Genomic DNA, 9758 nt, shown 5'->3' with positions numbered 1-9758 from the left:
GGTGCTGGAGGACAGAAGGTGCCAGCGCTGCTCGCACTGCACTGTAAAATTCCAGACCCTACGGATCACACCGTTCTGACCTGACACCTGCCTAGACCCGTGCACCACACCCAGGAACATTCCAGAGCTCCTCTGCTCTGGCCAAGCCCTGTGAACCTGCCAGCTGGTGCCACCACCAGTGCAATGGGATTTGCTCTGAGACGCACCTGCCTCTTATGCGCCAGTCCAAGAAAACCAGAGCAGTTGGATTAGGCCAGGGTGGAAGTCAGTTGTGATAATGCGAATCAATTTGAATTAAACTGAAATGCTCTCTAATCTACCACGTATCGTAATTTTTGCAAATGTGCAATTTTTTCTTTCTTGATGCGAGGAATGGAATGCAGCGCCTTACAAATGCCGAGCATGCGCTGTACAGCTGAGCTACTCCCCCAGCTCCCAAAATGTGCAAGTTTGGAAGACACCTTCCTTCTGCATTATATAAAGACCACAGATGATGAGGATGTCATCTCTAAACCCAAAAGGAAGTAGATCACGGAATGAAATATTCTGCAAATCAAGACATTACTTACAAAACCACTCCAGAATTTTCTCGAAGAAAGAAGATATTTTTTATATGAAGGAAAGTAAATGTAAGCACTATTTCCTAAATTTTCTATCTAAATAATCAAAACAATAAGACACAGCTTTAATTAGTACCAGGAATCCTTGACTGGCTAAAATTTCTTTGGCAGTACCATGCTTTGGTTACTTGGATTTTGTCCACCTTGTAAGAAATTTCCTAGAACACAGTTTTCTTTCCTTCTTTCCTCTTGCCCTTTTCCTTATTATTTTCTCACCTTCTTAAAAATGAGTACTAGAGATATAATTTAATATTTCATCTCCTCTGGAAATCATTCTGAACACTAAATTGCATAGTTTAAACTTGAGATACGAAAACCAGCTGGATTGATTCTTCAGACAACTGATTGGTGGATAGGTCTATGGTTACATGAAAAACTTCTAGTCATTTGCTAAGAAAGAGTCTGCATGTATTTTCTTTGAAGTATTGAACACCACCAGAAAATAAACACCTGCTTTACTCCTGTTGTGTTTTCCCCTCTAGGCCTCTGAAATGTGAGCTGCATGGGACGGGCTCTCTTGGGTTCTCTGGGCTCTCTCCGTCTGGCTCTCAAGGGGCTCTCAGTGCCTGCAAGAGCCAGGCACAAGACAGCTGCTTCAGGAGTGCTTGTTGGGAAACGAGTGCCTTGGTTTCCTTTTCTTCACCTGTCACCAATTTGCGGAATACGAAAGCTTCTCCTCAGTTCTGGTTTAGCGATGCCTACATGGTGTTTCAGAATCAGCATGGTGAAGTGGATCACAGGCAAACCCTGTTTTCTCAGAGTAGTCAGCTGTTTCTCAGGAAAGATATTTAATTAGAGAACACGTTAAAAGAAGCCATGCATGTGTCCAAAATGATGACTGCAGGGGGAAACAACCTCCAGCCATCAAGCGCACTAACGAGCTGAAATTCGGCTCCCCATCACTGGTCTTGGAGTTGTGCTCTGCAGACATCTGTGGGGCTGGCTCAAGTATGCTGAGGACATCCTCAGGGAGGGGAGACATTGAATGGGCCTCCAGATCCCTACCTCTCCCCTGCTCCTCCAACACGCCTGTCTCACTTAAATAAAGGATTTCATGGATGAGTAAGGCCTGAGAACCAGAATTCTGAATCTCTGTCACCGCCTTACTCTGTTGTACCTTTGGGGTTCTTGACCCTGCAGGTAAAGCAGTGACATCTCTGGTCAAAGGTAGACAACACCTCTGGCTATATGAAATTTGCCTTCCACTGGGGAGAGCATGGAAAGCAAACCAATACTTGTATATGGTGGACTGTGGCCAGTGACCAGGAAAACAACTCTGCTGTTGGGGGTGGGGGAATGGGAGATGCAGGAGGCCCCACCCAAGAGGCAATCCCAGAGTGCAGGTGGTGCAGGAAGTGAGGCAGACCAGGCACACTGGTGAGGGAATTTTTACTTTGAGGGAGGAGCAAGGGCAGAGGATTTGGGGCGGGCCTGTGCTTGACACTTTAAGAAATGGCCAGGAGGCCAGTAAGGCTAGAGGATAGGAAGTAAAGCAGCAAGTCATGTTGGGCCACGGGGTCGGCTTGGTGCACTTCAGCTTTGACTCTGAGACTGGAGGGCCTTGGAGCGAGGGAGTGGCAGCAACTGACTCTAGTGGTAACAAGACCCCTCAGGCAGCTGTGTCCAGAATTGGTTGCAGGGAAGCAAGTGTCGGAGCCAGAAAACCAGGCTTCTGGAAGAATCCAAATAAGAGGTGATGGCGGCTTGGAGGCCACAGCAGTAGCCAGTCTGTGGAAAGTCCATGGAAAGAAGTGGCTGAACTCAGGATGTGCTTTGGAGTAGAACAAAATAATCTGTAGCTGTGTGAAAAGGACAGTGGTCAAGGATGACCTCAAAGTTGTTCTTGAGCAACTACGAGGACCGAGCTGCCATGTGCCTGAGACAGAGGCTGAAGGAGGAACAGGTTGCGGGTTTTGGGCAGGGAGAGGGTGGGCTTGGAATGAAGAGCTCCCATTGGACATGGAAAGTTGGGATTTCTGGGAGAGGCACAGGACTGAGATGCGACTGGTATCAGCACAAAGGTGGTTTTTAAAGCTTTAAGATGATGAGATCACCACGAAGTCAGTGTAAAGGAGGATGGGGCCCCTCCGTGTCTCCACCCAGGGGACTAGAGCCAGCCATCAAGGGGACAACCATCACGGGCTAGAACATGAGTCTCATCTGTTAGTTTGCACATTTTTGTGTCCTACTACTGGAGTGTTGGCGCTAATCTCTGATGCTGGGTAGATGACTTCAAGAAATGTTTACAGGAAAGAAGGGAGGCAGGGAGGGAGGCTGGCTCTAGGGTGTGTTGTGGAGCCAGGCTACTAAAGCTGGACGGAAAGGCTGTTGGAACCAAAGGTGTTGGCACTTTCAGTAGAGGGCAAGAGGCAGAGGTCGGGGAATGCCTCATGAAGGGTGACTTGAACCCCTGCACTGAGCAGGGCTACCTTCTACCCACCACACTGTTATGGCTTAGATCTAAAAGAGCGTGAATTTGGGGTCGGGATTGGTCGGGAGAGGCACGTCACTAGCGGGTCACCTGGAAGGGTGGGTTCTTGCCCCTGGATCCTCCTGCTCCTCTGTGCTTCCGGTCTGCAATGGATTGAACCCTGTGCTGTGCCCAGCCCCTCTGCCACACTGCTCCGCCTTGGAGTGAGGTGACCCGGGACTGAACGCTCTGAAGCGTGAGCCAAGGTAAAACTCTCCTCCTTTAAGTTGTGGGTGTCGGGTATTTTGCCCTCGTGACAGGAAGGTGGCTAACAAGTGTATTCAGGGATGTGGAGAGAGGATGAAATACATGTGGGTGGAGGTGAGCATTGGATGGGGTTCTGGTGACTTTGCTAAATGCACCTAAAGTGTAGGCCTTCCTGAGGCCTGCTGTAGACCCTTTTCTATGCCCACAAATGTCTCATTGTCTTTACTATGAATGTCCCTTTCCTGCTAAACTTGGCTCTGTGGAAACGTGGACCTTTGCAAATAGTCCTGTGTACCACATGACACAGTGCCTGACCGATGTGCAGTCAGCCCAACTCAGTGCCTGGAAGACACCAGGATGCCGGCCAGCTGCAGCAGGGCCAGCCACCTGCTGGTGGACCCAGGCCTTTGCCCAGGGCTGTGCCGCAGGTCTTGAACAAAGACATCCCTTGTAGTGCTACTCACCAGGGCAAAGATTGGCTGCTAAGAAATGTGAAAGCTAAGGACCAAGCGAGAGAAACAGGATCTATCTCTCCATTGAACAGTATCCTGGGATTCAAAACAATCATGACGAAGACGAGATAGAAGCAAAGCAAAACAGGTCATGAATTCATACCCACCACAGGGGCTGGGGATTTAGTTCAGCGGCAAAAGCGCCTGCCTGGCAAGTGCAAGGTTGTGAGTTCGGTTCCCGGTACTGGAGAAAAAAAAAAAAAAAAAAAAAAAAAAAAAAATACCCACCATAAATTAACACCACTGTTATTAGATGCCCTTGAGGAGGCATTGTGAAAGGCTACATTTGGGAAAGAGACATGGAAATTACTTCAAACACGAAATTTTGAAGCATCAAACCAGTGCTGGAAAAGCTTAGGAGTCTGGCGCACTTTGTATTTCAGATTTGCAGACTGTCCATGCTCAACTGGTGACGTCAGTGCAGAAGTTCCGAAATCTGGAATCCCGTGTCCCAAGCATTTTGGACAAGGGTGCTCAGCCCACCATAGGGGTGTATTAATTAAAGGCATCTCATGGTTCCTCTAATTGTTTCAACTTTATTTCTAAACTATGGCTATATTCCATAGACAACTAAAAGCAATTCTTCCTGACACCAGACCCAAATCCTCTCACTGTCTACACAGCCTGCAGTTGTCACGAAGCAGGATGGGAAAGGCTACCAAGCCTTGGGGGCCCTGGATCGGGGCTGGAGCTCAGTGCAGAGCATTGGCCTAGCAGGCGGGAGGCCTGGGTTCCATCCCAGCACTGCAAAAACCAACAGAATTGGGGCCACAGAAAGCCACAGGAAGAAGTGGTTATCGGAATCAGGGGGATACCCACCTCCTGGGAATGGGAATTAGGGTCCCTCAGCCCAGCCTAAGATGGACCTGGGTGCCTTTGAGCTCACTGCCAGCTGCAGCCCGTTTCCCTGCAGCAATTCTGCCATGGTGCAGTGGCAGGTGCTAGCGCTGGCCTGAGTGTCCCCTGTGTGATCACAGCGGCTCCTGGCCACGCTGCCCCGCCCCTCCCAGGTCTCTTCCCTGAGCACCAACTCTGGACTTCACTAATGGCTTCCAAAAGTATGGCAGTGAGAACTCTGCCCTGACCCTAGGGAGAGGGCTGGGGGTGGCTCCCTGCACAGGGGGACACAAGAGGCCATGGTGCTTTGCAGAAAACCATCGGGGGAACTGGAAGGGGAACCACATGGCCCTGCAGCTCAGAACACTTCCTAGCTCACTGCGCCCAGCCAGTCCTGGCCAGTGAGATTTGGAAAGAGAAAACAGTGACAGACAGGACCTGTCCTCCAGCTCTGCCTCCCCTCTCTGGTGTCTTGGCATTGCAGACAGACATTGCCTCCAGGCTCATGCAGCCCAGCAGTTTAATCTGCCAGCTTGATAAAGAGGCCAAACCAGGATGTCCCGTAAGGGGTTTGGGTTCATCAAGGCCGTGAGAGGCAAAATATGAATGAACTCTTGGCCTCATGTTTGTGGTAGTTTGCCAAGGCAGAGGGGAGTCAGCAGTACGTTCCCCTGGGGAGAAGGCAGTAGGAGAGGAAGCCCATCCACTCAGGACCAGAACTGTCAGAAAGCTAAAGAGAACTGCTTGGGTACACCGGCCAGTGCTGATTGGTGAGTGCTGACCCTACGTGGCTATGCTGGGCCAAAGCGGAGCCAGATGGGTGGCGTTTCAGTGTCGGACCCATTGTCAGGGACCGGGGATGGTGGCCACGTGGGCTGATACCTTAGGACAGTCCCAGGGGGGTGTGGAGTAGTCCCAATCCGGGGAATGGCAACAGGTGGGTGCTGAACCCATATTTTTGGAGCCGTGCCCCAGTTCTGCCCCTGGAGTTGGGAGGAGGCAGGAGCGGCTCTCATCACCTCTCACACCCTTCCGGTGCCAGCTTCAGCCTCGGCTTTGCCTCAGCAGTCCCTTTCTGTGAATGTGAGGGTGGGGGAAGGGACCCTCCTTCCATCCTCATTGTGTCCTCAGCCGGGCACTAGTAGACTTCCTATAAATCCTGAGCGAGCTAAGGCCCTGCATAGCACTCCCCACCCCACAAGGACGGAAGTGCTTTGGTAATTAGTCCTGGACCACCTTCTTCCTGGCTTGGTGCTCAGTCCCAAGAGCACAGGGCTGTCCTTTTCCTTGTCCTCCATCTTCATATTCCCGGCACACTCTGCACCCGGTCCTGGTGGCAGGGGTGATAACAAGTGAATAATCCGAGTACAGATCCAAAGACTTAGGCACGTGTGGGAAAAGGAAGACGATGCTGAGGGGTTAGGAGTTGAGTGTGTCCAGGATGGAGCCAGAGGAGCAGGAAGTAGTGGAGTCCAAGGGTTTCGCACTATGGAAGCCCCTCTGGCCATGTTGTGTGCAGCTAGAGGAAAAGCTGGGAGCCCACCTGGGAGAGACGCGTACCGAGTTCAAGGGCTTCCGTATCCTCACCCCAGGCCGTGCATTTCCCAGGCTGTGGTCTGTAAGCTGGGATGTTTCCCTTCTGTGGAATGAAGCCTCAGCCTCCTGCAAAGGCCTAAGCAAGGGGAATGGTTCGGAGACCTGCAGGATCAGGTTTCCACATGTAAGTGTGGACCCAGCCTCTGGGCGGGCTCCTGAGTCACAGACGCCTCCCGGTTATGTATGATGTCACCTCCATGTAGGTAGAGACCTCAGCTTGCAGCAGGGGGCTGCTGCTGCTAGACCTTCCGGTTCCTCCTCTTCCCAGGTGTGAGCCCAGAAAGGCTTAGGGAGGGGCCCGGAGAGTGGGTGAGCCTGCAGCTCACAGCCGGATGGTGTGGGAGCAGCTGGCAAGGTGTCCCGTCTCTCTCCGCACCTGCCCCCTCCTTCTCAGTCTCCAGGAAGCACTCGCCAGAGTTGGATGCTAAAGCGGGGACTCGGGGAATCTGAGAAACTGCAGAGACTGTGAGGATTCAGGAAGCACCAGGCAGGCTCCAGATGGGAAGTCCTGGCACGGGCCCTCCTCCAGGGCCGCTTGGCTCCTTCCACCACTGGTCTGAGGCTCCCCGGGATAGGCTGCTTCTGCTCCTTCCCATCTTTCGGGCACCAGAAATGGAAGCAGGAGCACTGCCTTCAAAAACAGCTGCCTGCTATAACACACGCGCGTGCACACGCATGCACACACGCACCCACACGCACACATGCACCTGCACGTAAACACGCACCGTCTTTAGCATACAGTGATCTTTCTTATTGCCTGGTTTACCCATATGGATGGGTAAACCAACTGAGAGGTTTTAAAATAGAGCCTCACGGTTTAAACTGTCTGCTCTAGGGATGTCTAATACTTTGCAAAATGAAGTTTGTTTTGCTACTTAAAAAAAAAAAAAACCCAACAAAACACCAGCACCTTGCAGGGCTCCCGTGGTGGTGTGAATTGTGCTCATGCAACGCACTGAGAACAGTTTTCAGTTTCTCTGTGTTAATTCTACCGGTCTTCAGGGGACACAAGTCAAAGTTCTGCCTTCCGTGTGGGGTTATTTTGTTGTTTGTTTTTTGTTGTTTTTAATTGACACTTAAGCACCGCACTCATTTATGTGATGTTTCCACATGCGCGTACCTTGGGAAATTAATCATTACAGCCATCGCCTTTAACTTTCGTCCTTTCTTTGTGGTGAGAACATTCAGAGGCCTCTTTTCTAGTTCTTTTGAAATACATAATACGATGTTGTTAGCTCTAAGCACCCCACTGAACACCAGAAATCATTCCTCCTCTTTCTGTAACTTCACATCCCTTAAGTATTCTCCAGGCTCCCTCTCTTCACTTCCTCCTTCAGCTTCCAGGAACACTGCTCTTTCTTCTTCCACAGATCAGTTTTTCTAGGGTCCATGAACGAGGAAGAACATGGGGTACCTGTCCTTTGTGATGAACTAACACAGTGTCCTCAGGATCATCCTTGTTGCCACAGCTAACAGAACTTGATTCTTTTTTGTGGCTGAATAGTATTCCACCATGCATTTATACCACATTTTCTTCCATTAGCGGACACCTCAGTTCCCTCCACATTTTGGCTATTGTGAAGAGTGCTGCAGTAAACACGAGTGCACATGTCTCTTTGTTTATTTTCTTTCCTTCCATTACGCACACATTAGTAGGACTTCTGCATCCCATGGCAGTTTTACTTTTAGGTTTTTATTGGTTATTTTTTAAATCCAGTGCTAAGTATTGCCTCCACTGAGATGCATCCCCACTCCCTTTTTCTTTTGATTTTTATTTAGATACTAGGTCTTGCTTAGTTGTCCAGGCTGGCCTCAGACTTGCAGTCCTCTTGCCTCTGCCTCTGGAGTAGCTGAGATGACAGGAATGTTTTCAATTTTTAAGGAACTTTCATGGTAATTTGTATAATGGAGCTGCTAAGTTGCACCTTCAGTGACAGTATATAAGTACTTCTCCTTCTCCACATCTTGGCCAGCATTTACTATTCTTTGTCTTTTTGAGAATAGTCATTCTAATTGAGGTAAAGTATTATCTCACTGTGGTTTGATTTCGTACGTTTCTGATAATTAGTGATGCTGAATTTTTTTGCCTATGCCTGTTGGTCAGTCGTACATCTTCCTTTGAGAAATGTCTATTCAGGTCTTTTTCTCACTTTTAAATTGGATTATTACAGTTAATATCATTATTATTTTGCTATTGAATTGAGATCCTTATTTTGGATATTGGCCTCTTGGGAGATGCATAATTTACAAACACTTTCTGCCATGTTCTATATAGAACTTTTATACAAAATCATTTCCTGTATTGTGCAGAAGATTTCAGTTTGATGCAACGCTGTTTGTCTAATTTTGCTTTCGTTACCTATATTTTTGGGTTCTTATCCAAAATATCCTTGCTCCTTTTCTTTTAGTAGTTCTATAGTTTTGGATCTTATATGTAAGGCTTTAACTCACTTTGAGTTGATTTTTGTGTATTATGATAGGTAGGGGTCTAGTTTCAGTCTTCTGCCTATGGCTACCCCAACACCATTAATTGAAGAGACTGCACTTGTTCTTGGCTTTTCTGTCCAAGTGATTAATACTTTAGTCCAATTCATTCAAGAAAAAAAATTTTTTTTCCTTTTGTTTGGTTTTGTGAGACAGGGTTTCACTACATAGCCCAAGCTGATCTTGAACTCACTATTTACCCTAGGCTGGTCTCAAATTCACAGTAATCCTGCTGCCTCTGCCTCCTGAGTGCTGCGGTTATAGGTGTGTGCCATCATGCCTGGCTTCAAGAAAATTTTCAAGATAAATTTACTTACTTTTATTTTTTATTTTAAATATTGCACAAATGTTAGGTATCTATGACATTGTACTGCACTGATTTAAGCTGTTGTCTAATTTGGCTTTACTCATAACAACAAGAAGAAAGCACACACAACACATATTTAATGTTTTATAGAAGTGAGCCTTTATGTTTACTCAAAGTTCTCATGGTCATATTTCTATTTAAACAAAGTTACAAAATACTATTTTCAGGCAGGAGTAAAGAGTCACTTCCCAGCCCCCAACCCTTTGAAGCTACCTCATTCTGCTGATCAGGGAGCCCATTTCACAGTGCCGGTTCCACCCTGTCACACAGGGACATCATTGTCACGCCCTCCTCTCACATGCAGCTCCTGCTGGCCTGCTAGCCTGTGATGATGATTCTGTCCCCTCTCCTGCCCGGGCACTGTATGCTTCTGTGACACATGGGGTGACTGTGCTTGCTGGCTTCTAAGACCCTTCTCTCTGAAGTGCTGTAAAGCTCTGAGTAAGGAGAGAATTTCAATGCTTTAATCCAGCACCACATGTATTATAGCCCACTGCCTGATTGTGTATAATATACAAGCTAGGGATAGCTTTTGCATTGTTAAATAATTGGACAAAAATGGCATTTCAGGAAAGGTGAAAATGACATGAATTTAAATTTCAGTGTCCACAAATGCAAGTGACTCAGGCAAGTCTGTGTGCATTTTTTTTTTTTTTTTTTTTTTT

General features: G+C 48.1%; 1 long non-coding RNA gene across 1 annotated transcript; it reads left to right on the top strand.

The window, feature by feature from the left end:
* The first annotated feature begins 288 nt into the window (after window positions 1-288).
* Window positions 289-1687, top strand: LOC106148191. Its single transcript, XR_001233407.1, has 2 exons — window positions 289-629; window positions 1103-1687. It is a non-coding gene; the product is annotated as an uncharacterized LOC106148191 (long non-coding RNA).
* Window positions 1688-9758: the final 8071 nt, after the last annotated feature.

Source organism: Chinchilla lanigera, unplaced genomic scaffold (genome assembly GCF_000276665.1).
Source record: "Chinchilla lanigera isolate Chin_1 unplaced genomic scaffold, ChiLan1.0 scaffold00016, whole genome shotgun sequence".
NCBI classification, from domain to species: domain Eukaryota; kingdom Metazoa; phylum Chordata; class Mammalia; order Rodentia; family Chinchillidae; genus Chinchilla; species Chinchilla lanigera.
The sequence above is the reverse complement of the archived record's forward strand: the minus strand, read 5'-3'. Positions and strand labels throughout refer to the sequence as shown.